The following is a 12,010-nucleotide window of genomic DNA, read 5'->3' on the forward strand; positions in this document are numbered from 1 at the left end:
GAGATCCCGGTTACCGCTAATTCGATTGGACTCTACTCAACAGGGAATATAGATAATGTTCCTGCGGTGTTTCTAAGCTATTTTGTTGAAAAAATCTGTATGCCACAGATGATTTCTAACGACCCTAGATCCGTAGGCTAAGAAGTTTGGAAATATTAATAAAATGTTGTTAGGTTTTAACTGGTGCTCCAATCACAAATGGGGGGACAGTCCCATTATTTTGTTTGCTCCCCCCAATTACGTTGCAATCAACTGATCTTGTACAAAGTAATATTTTTCGACCTTGCACTAGTAGAAAATAACGAGGATGCCAGCGTTCATGGAAAGACAGCGTAAAAGCCAACAAGTAAACAAGCATCCATATAAAAGACTAGTTTAAAATAGCATTCAAAGAGTAGTGACTTAAAACATATACAATTTGTTCTGGAAAGTACATATTTACAACCAAGAAAGCTATCGTTTATCAAATGAGAGTCAAAAAGAAAATTATAGATCTAAGCTTCGCTACATTGTGGCTGTACGTTCATAGAACAATCATAGGGATGCTGCGCTTCTGAAAAACTTTTGGCACTGTTTGTATGTATGATTGCAGTATTGCCTAAAATGCAAACACACACATACACACATGCACACACACACACCCATGCACACAAACACACACACACATGCACACACAAAGTTTTGGATAATAACAGAGAAAAGGATAAAAAGAAGTTTACACACATTGCATTTTATAGGGCTATGCCGGAAAAAAGTAGTAAAACTGAACTGGCTGTGTGCTCTTTTCTAAGTAAGCTATACATAGGTCCTGTGATGGTTTTACGTTATTTTTTTCAGATTTTAGTCCAGCAATGGGTTTAAGCTATTTTTCTATCCCTTCTCTGCCCATTCAAATACAAAGCCTCTAGATGCAAGGGACCTAGCCAATAGTATCTTATAAAGTTGTACTTTTTTCATGTCTGTTAACGTTGAGATCTCACTAACTAGTGAACTGATCTAGGTATCAACTTCATGGAAATCTTACATATCTTCTGGGATTATTCAAACAATTTTTCTTCTAAATATGTGTCCTAGGATAGTTTTGAGCTATTTTTGCACCCTCCCCCTACATCAACTTTCATTGAAGTTCCATGATGGTCCTGGGAATGTTAGTGAATGAGTATGAAAAGTGGTAATCCATCCTGAGAGAAATAGTCATTGCATGGAGAAAATGTATAATAATGCTATAATCGGCACAATCCTAGCTTGGATAGGGGTAAAGAAATTACAAATCTTATGTAGAACTTTCTTCCTACTCAATTTGTAACAATAAATAGATAAAAATAGATACCCAGAACAAGTAAAGTATGGATGACAGACTTTTATAATCAGGTTTTAGACATTAATTCTTGTATTTTAAGAGTCAAGGCTAATCTATAACCTATTGTCAGTAAAATTAACTAACTTATAATTTAATAAAGCAAAATAAAAAAAGTAAATTTGTAATGTAAATCAAAATAATTATTTCCAAAATAGAATGTCGATATTAAGTCAGCCACGACCACTTATTATTAAAGTCATACAGTCGACATATCTGTAGAATTAAATTAACAGGAAAAGTTTCATAGTTGTTAAAATTCATAACCTAATGCAATTTAGAATTACAGTATTGCTTTAAAATTCAGAAAAATTTTGTACCTTAACTCTAAAAGTTCTTTGTTTTTGTACCTCTATATCTAATAGTTTTAATATTACACCCAACCCCATCCCTCTAAACTAAAATAAGTGTTTTTATAATGCATTCAAAATTACATAGGAATAGTTTAGTGAAAATGTTTGCCTATATATCAATTATTTAACATTTTATACGATTGCTGTTTTTTTTATTGGATTTAAAGTTAGGTATTACACAAATATGTGTTAAGATTATATCTAATAAGGCATTGAAAATACAGCAAAAATTTTAAGGGGCGTTTCGTCTTATTTTCACATTAGATTTATTCCTATTTCTAGTCCCTGGGGGGGCAATAGCCTAACCCTGCGGGACAATCACCTAACCCAAACTAAAATAAAGTATCAAAAGCTACTGTAAAAATACCACGAAACGCCCCTTAAGAGGCGTTGTCACGCAAGGGACTATACCTAAAATGTCCACTACTAGTTTTGCTATTGTAAAATTTTGTCATTAACGTCTGGACGTCACTTATTCTATGCTCCAGGACTTGGCAATTATAGAAAAGAAATCTCTCTCAGTCCTTTTGTTGAGGCATGCGAGAAAAATAGGTTTCGAACATGCAATCCTACATATTTAAACTAGTTAAGGTCACTTTACTTGTATAAAATAAAAACAAGGACAAACTTTTGTCCTATTATAGTTGATATTTGTTTTTCCTTTACAATATTCGTTTTATTCTCATTTTCTATAACTTTTTAAATTTTATCTAAAAAAACGAAGCTTTTCTATAAGACAAACGTAACGGAAAGCTTTTCGACAATAATTTTGTATGACGTAATCGTTCTTTCATGTGATTTTTGAAACAATAATTCATAAGAACACAAGTCACAATATTTGAAGCGAAGCATCTTAGCAATCAAATACAAAAGAAACAGTATCCTTTATTACGCAATTTCAACAAATTTATGTAAAAATTTGTCAAAACTTTTGAATAAATATTCAGCTTGGTATGTATTAATGTCCGTTTGTCAAACCCCTACTGTCTGATTTTAAAGCTTCGCTTTTATCGATGTTGTCATCACGGCTTATTAAACTCTTTATTCTACAAGACTTAGTGACCCTATCGCAACATAAAAGACTATCGTATATAAAGTTTGCACTAAAACTGTTAATTTTATTGTGGCTTAACATCTTAAAAAGTAGCTGCAACTGAAAAAATATTTTATTAATATATGCGTAGCAAAAACTATGATTATATTCGGAGTGATGCTGAAGATATAGATAATTTGTAATACATGATTTTTTAGAAAAAAAACTTATGAAGCTAATACTGGCTGTAAATATTTCACTTGTCTGCCTATCTGTCTGTAACAGACAAATAAACTGGTAACTAGAAATATAAAACTCTAGGACTTTAATCTTTGAAAAACAAAGAAAAGTAAAATACAGGAATTATGGTATCGAAAGACAAAATATATGTCAAGATTGGTCTTAACTTGCAGGATCGTTCTAAATGTAACTTTAATGAGATTCACCTCGTTTACTTATAATCTTGCAATTGGTGTCACGTATCTGACAAAGCAAAAGTGAATAAATCTTCATAGTCCTACAGGATGACACAGTGAGCTTTCTAGACCTCATGCAGCCATGGAACTGTGCAAAGTTGGGACATCCAGTAAAAGGTCGAACAATCAAATTCAAATGGTTAGATATCTACAATAACCAAGTAAAAGAACTTACAACGCTTTTGTACTTGTAGTTATTAACCAAACATGATTATAATTTAGTATCACAACAACTTTTTATTTATTTTATCAATCTCCCTTCCCACGTGATATAAAGATATGAATAGAGAAGGTTATTTATTGCTACCTAAAGGTCTAGTCATACTGTTTTCAAAACAGCAAAGCTACTCTATAAGTCAATTATTGCTGCATTCAAATAACTACCAATTTAGTTTGTCTTAAAATTGAAAAATATTTGTAACTTGACGATAACTTGATGTACATTCTCAATGATGATGAACCAAAATACCCCTTATATAGATTAAAACTATTGGTTGAAAAGTGTGGACACTGCTAGTTTGAACCTTCCAATAAAGTTTATTTCATAAAAAGTACCGAAAGGTTTAAGTAATAAAAATGCTAATTCAGCCATACAATGGTTTAATTTTGAAGTTTTCATAAGATTGCATTTAGTCATCCTTGCTTTATTTTTACAGCCATCTATCTCTCAATGCTCTGTATAGAAAACAACAGATTTTATAAGGAGCCAGGAATTAAAGGAAAAGTGGTTAGTTTTGTATCTAATTTCTTAATGTTTAACAGGGTGAACGAAAAAATAAACAAGATACATATTACAAGATATAAATCATTCTATATTATGAAGTCAAATGTCTAGCTGATGTTATTTCTTAGGCATAATTTTACAGCTTAGGCTTATATTTTTGGACAATATGCAGCCGCCTTTTAGATTACAATCTTCAGAAATCTACAGCCGAGAGGATTTCGAACCCGAAAAAAATAGAAGGGGTTTGTAGGGGGTGTCCAAAAAAACCTAAATTCAAAAAAAATTGGGACTGCCTACAATCCCTACTAAACTTCACAATCCAATTTTTTTCTTTGGTTACATTTTCCTAGATCCCTGATAATAAGAAGTAGGGTTGAATAGGCACTAATTGAAGCAAGCTAAAAACAAAGAGTTTTTACTACTTCTTAATTATCTCTAATTTTATTTAGAAATTTCATAAAGGGCTCTGCATAAATATGAGTTTCTTTATAGGTTGTAAAATTGTTTTGATTTAAAAACACATAGTAAAATTATAATTAGAGGTAAGGTAATCCATCATATAACAAAAGTTTGATGTATGTCTCCTCATTAAAATATCTGAACCGATCTATCAAAAAATCCCTTAGGAAGAAGTATTGGTATAGGGCATGTGAAATTAAATGTTTTCATCATCCTGTATCAAAAATAAAGCGGCTGCCTCCCTAACAACTAAGATATTCTGAACATGATATTCACTGATATTTCATCCTAACCTTATTAAATCTTGTAAAAATAAATACATTAAAAAAGAGATTGTGAATTTTAAAGATATAAAGGCGGTTCCAAATTGTTAGAGCCCTGGTTATATCACAGTTTAGTAATATGACGAGTAAAGCTAACAAATTACAGTGACAGCTAGTATAAATTATCTTCAGAAACCAAATTTAGTGATGAGAGAAGAAGGGTTTTATTAGTTCACGATCTTTCAAGGGTTGGTGTTTTTACAAAGCAGCCAGTTTAAGGAAAATTAGTTATGCTTTTATAAAAGGGTCTAGTTATTTTATAAGAAATTAGAACTACATCAAAACATTAGTATATTTAAATTTGATAGATTCTATTATATCGCAGAACGCTAGATTTGATAATCAAATTCATACTTAACTTTATACTTACTAATCGCATCTTAAGATTTATGGATGATAATAAGATCTAAATCCATAATTGCGCTACTTTTACACAATTATCCTTGTTTGTATGCAAAGCATTAAAGTTTATACAACTTCACCTAGTTAAACCAAATGTCACTTAGAAATTTATGGGGTTATTCCTAGGAACATAAAGAGTGCATTCAGTTCAGCAAAATGTTTTGAAACATCAGAATCGCGAATTATCCCTTACCTTTTGTTTCATCCTCGCCATCAAAAGCCCTAATAATTGCTGATGAAAAGTTTAACCAATATTAAGAAACTGTTTATAGTGCCTATAAAAAATGACGTCATACAATACATATGAACAATGGTAGGCGATTATGACGCTATTTTTAAAAACGTTATAAAAAACTTACAATATGAAACATTATGTAGATGCAGTACTTGTTAGCGGTATAAAAAGCACACCAATTTTTAATGCTATATTATGAAAAAAAGAATTGTTTAAAATGAAGATTATACAAGGAAGTTAAAGCTAAATATAAATCATTTTTTGAACAATAATTAATGCAGTTTTAGTAGTGAAGCTATTGTATAAATATTTTAGATAGTCGGTTGGGTATTTTTATTTATTTCAATGGATATAGAATATACGTTTATATATTGACAGGATAAAATTTATCAATTTATCTCGCTAATATGGATCTTATTATTGATTATTTCGTTCATCCAGAAGGAGGGGAGAGAATAGGGAAAGAGGTTGAATAGGAGGCACCGATATTTTAGCCAGCTGCAAGTATTACTTTATCAGAATACATGAAAATCTGATGCAACATCCAAGTAAAAATATATCGATTTTTTTCACATAAATTTTTCTTCAAGTAACATATAGTTTTAAATTTGAAATATGCCTCCCTGAAAATTTAAATACTTCAGTTGATTTAAAATAATTAGTCCCTATTTTTTAGCATTCCTTATTATATTTTATTCAAAACTTAATTTTATATATACAAGCTCTCCTAAAAATTACTAAAGGTTTACAAGTTTGTTTTAATAAGAACAAATAAACTTCTTTTATAACCATAAAGTATTTTCTTTTCAAGAACTAATTTGTTTATTCGTTAATGATTATGTTTGTTATTTGATTACACCTATTTTCTATTTTGGTTGTGGGTAGAGAAGGGGTTCCACTTAAATATCCATAAAATGTTCAGATTTATAATTCTGTCAGTTTTACAGATAATCACTCCTCACAGTGGAATATTCAAATTAGAGAAGAAAAATATCAAATTATTGTGCATTCTCGACTTTACATGTTGTAAAAAGCATAAATTGATTTAAAAATTAAATTTTTTATTATCATGTGTTACATAGGGTGCATTATTTGCCAAATGTACCACTTTTCTGCACTACCTCTCCGATTTTGTTAATACTCTATATTTTGGTCCGTTGGGTCATTCAAGGATGCTGGATGGCCAAAAAAAAGTTTTAGAGTCCCTGGATGTCTAGATATCTAGCTATCTATGAAGGTAGGTAACAAAAATGTAAAAAACAACCATTTTTTCACAATTTTAAAAATTAATTTTTTCATCAATCTTACATCCAATCTATACATTTTATACACCAAAATGATCGTTTATTCATGTAAAAAGCGCACATAATACTATTTTGGCCAAAACTCTAATTTTACAGGGTGTCCAACAAAAAGTGTATTTTGGATATCTAGCGTAATACCCAAAATACCTGTCCGAAAAAAATCATTTTTTTTGGCTTAAATCCTGTGTTTTATCTGTGTGCATATGTGGTATATAACGGTTCGGACCACCCGGGACTATAAGGTTGTCAAATTTCACTTTGGGACACCCTGTAAATGTGATTTTTGCGTCTGTAGAGCTAAAACTTGGTCCAAATTGGCTATTTTTTTCAAATTACTCTAATATGTGTCTTAATATGTTTGGCCATAGTGTTTTCTGACCAGATCAATATTTTCATATTTTTTGGACACCCTGTATTTTCAAAAAAAGAGAAAAAAATTTTTAGTTTTTTAAAATTTTTTTTTCTATTTTTAAGTTACTTAAAACTGTCATATAGATACAGATTTTGACTAATAACAATAATATTTGCCTATTTTACAATTTTTTACACTTTTGGGACACCCTGTGCATGTTTTTGAAAAATGATGGTTTTTGCCCATTTTTGGGAGGAAGGAGTCGTTTTAGGGCCATAGACTATTTCTTCATTTTTGTAGAACTTTTTAAGACACTTCATTTGTTATTTATGCAAAAACCGCAAAAACCGAACCGTTTTGCCGTTATTCACCGCCAAAGGCAGAATTTTTTACATTTTTTGCCGTTCCCGAGGTTTTAATGGGCATTTGTGGTAAGAAGACGTTGATTTATCAAGATAACTGTGAAATACTTTTATTTAGGCATTTTAATTTACTAAATTTCATGTGAAGTAAATTTTTTTGTATATCCAACCGATTTTTGTCAAAAGGAATTTCAAATGCACATATTTTATGTTTCTTTTATCACTTATGTTATAGTAATTATTTATGTTATATTCACTTCATTTTCTTGTTTTAACAATTGAAATCCATCTCGACGAAAAACGGTTAGCTGCACAAAAAATTTTACTTAATATGAAATTTAGTAAATTAAATTATCTAAAAAAAGTATTTAAGAGATATCTTAATAAATCAACGTTTTCTTACCACAAATGCCCATTACAACCTCCGGAACGGCAAAAACGCAAAAAAATTCCGCCTTTGGCGGTGAATAACGGCAAAACGGTTCGGTTTTTGCGGTTTTTGCATAAATAACAAATGATGTGTCTTGAAAAGTTCTACAAAAATGAAGAAATAGTCTATGGCCCTAAAACGACTCCTTCCTCCCAAAAATGGGCAAAAACCATCATTTTTCAAAAACATGCACAGGGTGTCCCAAAAGTGTAAAAAATTGTAAAATAGGCAAATATTATTGTTATTAGTCAAAATCTGTATCTATATGATAGTTTTAAGTAACTTAAAAATAGAAAAAAAATTTAAAAAAAAACTAAAATTTTTTTTCTCTTTTTTTGAAAATACAGGGTGTCCAAAAAATATGAAAATATTGATCTGGTCAGAAAACACTATGGCCAAACATACTAAGACACATATTAGAGTAATTTGAAAAAAATAGCCAATTTAGACCAAGTTTTAGCTCTACAGACGCAAAAATCACATTTACAGGGTGTCCCAAAGTGAAATTTGACAACCTTATAGTCCCGGGTGGTCCGAACCGTTATATACCACATATGCACACAGATAAAACACAGGATTTAAGCCAAAAAAAATGATTTTTTTCGGACAGGTATTTTGGGTATTATGCTAGATATCCAAAATACACTTTTTGTTGGTCACCCTGTAAAATTAGAGTTTTGGCCAAAATAGCATTATGTGCGCTTTTTACATGAATAAACGATCATTTTGGTGTATAAAATGTATAGATTGGATGTAAGATTGATGAAAAAATTAATTTTTAAAATTGTGAAAAAATGGTTGTTTTTTACATTTTTGTTACCTACCTTCATAGATAGCTAGATATCTAGACATCCAGGGACTCTGAAACTTTTTTTTGGCCATCCAGCATCCTTGAATCACCCAACGGACCAAAATATAGAGTATTAACAAAATCGGAGAGGTAGTGCAGAAAAGTGGTACATTTGGCAAATAATGCACCATAGATAAAAAAAGGCTTTTTTAATTGCTTTAATTTATTAAGCACTGTGGTCAATCCGGCCCCCCTGGATAGTGTTTATCTCTATTATTGAACTCAACCTGTATTTGAACATTCAAATTTTTAATTATTCCACTGTGTTCCTTTAGACCCTAGGGTGTGTAGAGTACCTGTGTTTAGTCTGGATATTATATACCTTCAATATACTGAAATATTCCACTGTACGTGCTTTTATAAGCTCCAGGGTATTTAGTCTACCTTTTTGGCCTGGTTTGTATGTACCTTAAATATACTGAATCATTTCACTGCGCTCTAGACCCCATGGCTTGTAATGTACCTGTTTTTTTTACTAGTTTGTATGTACATCAAATTTACTGAATTATTTCAATGTCATCTTGTTGCTTTATTGATTTAGGTCTTGATGTACTTTAAATATACTGAATTATTTCACTGTGCTTTTTTCAGGCCTTAGAGTATGTAATGTAATTGTTATAGATCTAGTGTAGTATTACATTTATCTACTAAAATATTTCACTGTGATTCTACTATTCCTTTTTTAGTAGCGAAGCTACTCTATAATTTGAAATGTCCGTCTGTCCGTATGTCCGTCTGTCCGTCTGTCCGTCTTAGTTTGGGGGAAACGTGATTTTCTCGGCTCCTGTAAAAGATAAAAGGCTGAAATTTTTTGACAACATTCCCATTATCAAGGAGCACAATTAACTATAAAACATCAATGTCGATAAGACCGCTTTTTAGCAGGTTTTAGGCTATTTTTGTATTTTTCACATTTTTCTCCATATCTTTGGTGTTTATGGTCCGATTTCCAAAATTTTTTCAGTTATAGAATCAAAATTAAATTTCCTGTTGTTTCAAGAAAACAACTATGACGGTCAGACTGCCTTTAAGCAGGTTTTAGGCTATTTTTTATTTTTCACATTTTTCTCCATACCTTTGGTGTTTATGGCCCAATTTCCAAAGTTTTTCAGTTATAGATATCAAAATTAAATTTCCTTTCGTTTCAAGAACACATTAATGGCGGTCAGACTGCCTTTTCGCAGGTTTTTGGCTATTTTTTTATTTTTCACATTTTTCTCCATATCTTTGGTGTTTATGGTCCGTTTTTTTTTTTAAATTTTTGTAGTTAAAAATATCAAAATTAAATTTCCCGTTGTTCTGAGCATTTACTTTGACCGTCAGTCTGTTAGTCATAGTACTGAAATATAAATAAATATTAAGAAATTAACAAATGTTGAAAAGGTTTCGTGATTTTTTCCTAATATGCATGCTTTTGTCAACTAATATCTAAATTCTTATTTAATTGTTTATGCTTCGCTACTTATGGATGTTGTCATCCTTGTTTGTATATTAATAAAATGTACATAAAATATTCTACTGTGGTTGTATTGGCCCTCTGGATAGGGTGTGTCCCTGTTAGAAGTCTGATCTTGTGTGTGTACCTTAAATTCTCATATCAAATTGGTTCCACATTTTAGAGAAACCAATATGCTTATATAAAAGTAAATAAAAATACATTAAGTACAAATGGTAATTATTCTCAAAGGCCTTTTATGACGTTTTAAAAATATATTATCTACCAATTCATTTATCAACATATATTAGAAAAAAAGCCTTCATTTAGTTTACCTTTTGTAAAAAAAAATGCAATGATGTTATTATTATGCAAAGCTTATTTATATATTTGATATAATTTATCCTAAAGTTTTATTTTATAACTTTAATGAATATGCTTTTAAAGAAATTCTAGACTAGTACTATATTACATAGGGCATTATCGTCTAACTAGGTAAATAAAGGCTCAAATGGGGAAATAAAAAAGCTCAAATGGCCACTTTTATCTCTTCTTTTTATGAGGTTTTCTAGGGCAATACTTGTAAATAATTTCTTTAGTTGTCTAAACAGAAATAACACAGTATTGTGACTGCACGTACGTTATATTTTTCAAATTTGGTGTAGTCAGGGAGGGAGGGGACAATGTGCTGTTTATTATAGTAGTCCCAATAGTTTTATAATGACATTTTTTTATTCATTGGCTTGGCAACTTTGAGGACTTTTATTGAATTTTGATTGGATGGTTTATTTAGTTGTGTATCCAAACATTTCAACCACTAATTGTAATCTACAGAAGGGTATCATCAATTTATCGGCCATTGTCTTATCCCTTTAGATCGCTAGGTGTAAGTAATATTAGCTACATTCGCTGGACTGGTTTAAATAAAAGCGTGCATTCCTTCTTTCGTGAAAAATCCACCAAAATCACATTAAAAATCTACAAAAATTAAACAAAATCATAGAAGGGTTATTAACATAAGATTTTATTTAATTTTTGTAGATTTTTATGTGATTTTGGAGGATTTTTCACGAAAACAATTTTGCCCCACTAAGCGATTAGTGGGGCAAAAAATTTTTAAGAATCCACCTCAGATCTAAGAAAAGGACAAATGATACAAAAAGCTGACTATTCTAACCACTATACTGTGTAGTAACAAGATAATGTCAAAAATAAACAACAGACTTGTTCAACTTAAAACTTGAAAAATTGTTGTGTAATTGGGATTAATTAAATCTTTATTTTGGTATTTTTGGGGTTTTTAGATGGTGATAACAAGTTTATTTTATTATCATTATATACAAGATGCGTTGATACCACATAAGACATCCTGTAAATTTGATATGTCATGTATGGCCATGTGAAATTCATCATTTTTGTGTTTAAACTACCAAAAAAATTCTACTTACTGACCACCAATACTTAAGTCTTGTAGAAAAGCTTTACAATAAACGAAAACACAATATATCAAAGATAAAAAGACATTAGAGCAAAGCTGTAAAATTAGACAAACGAACATTGTAGAGTTTAAAATGGACACAATCCAATCTGTCCCGATTTTGTATCACTTTGAAAAGTGCGATTCCAGTTACGTCATATACGTTTCGGGAAAGAAAAAGGGAGGGGGGGGGAAGAAAATCTCTTCAAAAGAGATGGGAGAAAAGGGAAGAGATTTTCTTCCCCCCTTCCCCTTTTATATGACGTCACAGGAATCGCACTTTTCAAAAGTGATACAAAATCGGGACAGATTGGGTTGTGTCTTTAAAATGGTAATTATTATAGAGTTGTTACGCCTTCTAAATCTTACCTGTTACAGAAACTATTATGCTAAGCTTTAAATCGACTGGACAAGCTTAAATTAATAATAAGAGGATAC

The sequence above is a fragment of the Acartia tonsa genome, chromosome 3 (genome assembly GCF_053477335.1).
Source record: "Acartia tonsa isolate MP-2025a chromosome 3, ASM5347733v1, whole genome shotgun sequence".
In the NCBI taxonomy this organism is placed as follows: Eukaryota; Metazoa; Arthropoda; class Copepoda; order Calanoida; family Acartiidae; genus Acartia; species Acartia tonsa.